The sequence below is a fragment of the Lissotriton helveticus genome, chromosome 9, assembly GCF_964261635.1.
Source record: "Lissotriton helveticus chromosome 9, aLisHel1.1, whole genome shotgun sequence".
Classification (NCBI taxonomy): Eukaryota; Metazoa; Chordata; class Amphibia; order Caudata; family Salamandridae; genus Lissotriton; species Lissotriton helveticus.
This window is the reverse complement of record NC_136070.1, coordinates 1,086,362,229-1,086,364,810: the sequence shown is the minus strand read 5'-3', so window position 1 is coordinate 1,086,364,810 and position 2,582 is coordinate 1,086,362,229. Positions and strand designations below refer to the sequence as shown.

The window sequence follows — 2,582 nt, the reverse complement described above, 5'->3', positions numbered from 1 at the left end:
CTGAGTGTGTGTATGGCTGGCTGGGAGGTGTGTGACTCTGTGCAGATCAATGTGTACTTGTATCAGTGATTCTATAAGAGAGTAACTATGTGTTAGTATATGTTTCAAAAATGTAAGGTGTTCTGTGTTTAACTGTATAGATGAGAAAATGGAAGTGTGATTGATTCTTTTCAGGACTGACTAGGTGTGTGAGTAACTCCATGAATGAGTGGCAGAGTGTGAGTGTCTGTATAAGTGTATGAGTGCATATGATAGTGTTGTAAAGATGAGTGATTGTATGTATGAATGATTGTATAAGTGAATGTGTGTGTAGACATAGGAATCAGTGAGTGCGTATGTAGTAACTAGTATTGGTGTGTCAATGGTTTCAAAAATGATACTCTCTATTTAACACTGGGTGTAACGGAGGTTATATTACAGTGTGAGGAGATGCATTGTATTATCACATGAATGATATCATCAGTGATGTGATCATTGATGTCAAGTGTGATGTCATCAGTGATGTCATTTAAGATGTCATCAGTGATGTCATCAGTGATGTCACTGACCATGTCATGAATGATGTAATATGTAGAAAAAACAAAAATGAAGGAGTACCACCAGTGGGAATTCACAAGTCACTGTGTTGGTGGATGGTTTTCACAAAATAGAGGAAAACTCTTTTTCTTAAAAACCCCTCACTCATCACCTAGTGATGACATGCTTCATCATCGGGGTCCACCCTAATGACCTAGCGTCATCAGGGTGTGCTTCAACACCTGATTACAGTGGAGCAGGTTTGTGAGTGGTGGTGTGTGAAAAATGAAAAAAATCAGTGAGTTAAAAATTGTCCTGGTTTGAACTTGTAAAATAAAGATTTTTTATTGGCAAGCAACTGGACAATATTAAAATAGTGGCGAGATAAAAATAGGGCAACAATGAACCCGTGTATCTCTATAATTAATAGGGTCTAAGTGTTAGGTCTACATGTTTCAACCTTATGGTTAAGGTTAACCAGGTTTTCGTCAGGACCATACAACCACGTGGTGGACGGTCTGCGTCCCCTAAAAGACGCACCCAATCCTACCACATGGGACCACTGGATGGCGAAAATGCGCCCGTGGTGTAAGCTCGCTCCACACTGGGTGAGCTAAAAAATCAAAAAACCTGTAAAAGAAAATACCGACATTTGTCAATGTATTGAACATATTTACAAGCCTGTAACGTAGTGCAGTGCTTCAACGTTGTGTCAGCATGCTGTCACACCCAGTTACATGGTGAATTCAGTGGTAGCATCCAGCGTCTAGCGTTACCAGTGTTGGGCTCTACTCCAGCATACTTCTAGAGGAGGGAAGTGCAGGTGCGATATGTGGGACAGTGTAGATTACCCACAACTTTCACACAGAGGGAATATCGTAATTTTCTCTATTCACAACTCACACGTGGTTCATAAAATGGTCACCGCGTGTTACATCCTCGCATACCGACTAGTTTGGTGCGAGACTATATCTAATTCGATCGTGCATGCATTGTCAAAGAGAAACTGTACAACACAAAGTGAGACACACACAACAAAGACACACGACAGACAGAAAGTATATATAACCAAGGCTCACTCTCAATGGAGTGTTCAGGGACTTCATGGGACGGGGGAGGTTACCCTCTTTAAAACGTATTCTGAAAGAGAGTGATATTTTTTAAGAGGTAGATAAATGCGGGTAAGGAATATCTTCCAACTCGTGTCCTGGGCGCGTTCGTTTTTGGCGCTTGTTGAAAAAAGACACGCCCGCAGTGAAACGGGTACTTTTACTTACAGTTAGTTGCCGAGGTATTCAGTTTGTAACCTACTGCCTGCACCGCCCCGCTAGTACTGGGCTGGGTGAAGGCGCGAGTGAAATAGAGTGTCGGCGCTTCCGTGATGGGCGTGGTTGAGCCGCAATCACGTGGGCGGAAGGCCGACAGGGATGCAAGGACGGTGGCCGCATAGCCTCAAATGGTAGCAGTGAATGTCAGAGATCGAATCTCGTGTAGGGTAGTAGGGTAAAGCCCAGGCTAGGAGGTACAATATTTCAAATTACAAAATTGTAAAATACTTAAGAGGTCATGAGGAGTATTTCAGATAATATATACAAAGACCTGAAAGGCTGATGGAATATTGGTGATCGCATCCTATATAGCCATATCAAAGGGGGGTTCTGAGATAGAACTGGGGTGTATATTACCAGAGGACCCCGACAGGAGACCAATGTTATGATTTAGGCGTGGTCATACTAACCAGAACGGACCATGACTTGATAAATTACAAAAGTGCTACAGTCATGTTTATGGACAACTCATTAGATGGTTAGGAGTAGGCTGAATATTACTCAAAGGGTAGGCTTACAGTATTGAGGCCCAAGGGACATTATCATTCAGGCCCGTGATATGAGTGGAAAGTCGGTACACCCAACGTTGTTCCTTCTCATGTAGGGTCTTGTGAGAGTTGGGTCCATTTGGAATCTGCTCAATGACAGTCCATCTCATGTCATTAGGAGTGTGATTAGCATCAAGGAAATGGTCAGTCAACTTAGTGGCATTTTTTCTGCAGCGTATTGTGCTACGAT

At 42.6% G+C, this 2,582-nt stretch overlaps 1 long non-coding RNA gene across 1 annotated transcript; it reads right to left on the bottom strand.

Annotated features, from left to right (window-relative positions):
- Positions 1-1,025: 1,025 nt before the first annotated feature.
- On the bottom strand, positions 1,026-1,843 carry LOC144783199 (uncharacterized). The gene is made up of 3 exons (XR_013601421.1): positions 1,794-1,843; positions 1,596-1,656; positions 1,026-1,146 (listed from the first exon to the last, which is right to left on the bottom strand). It is a non-coding gene; the product is annotated as an uncharacterized LOC144783199 (long non-coding RNA).
- Positions 1,844-2,582: the final 739 nt, after the last annotated feature.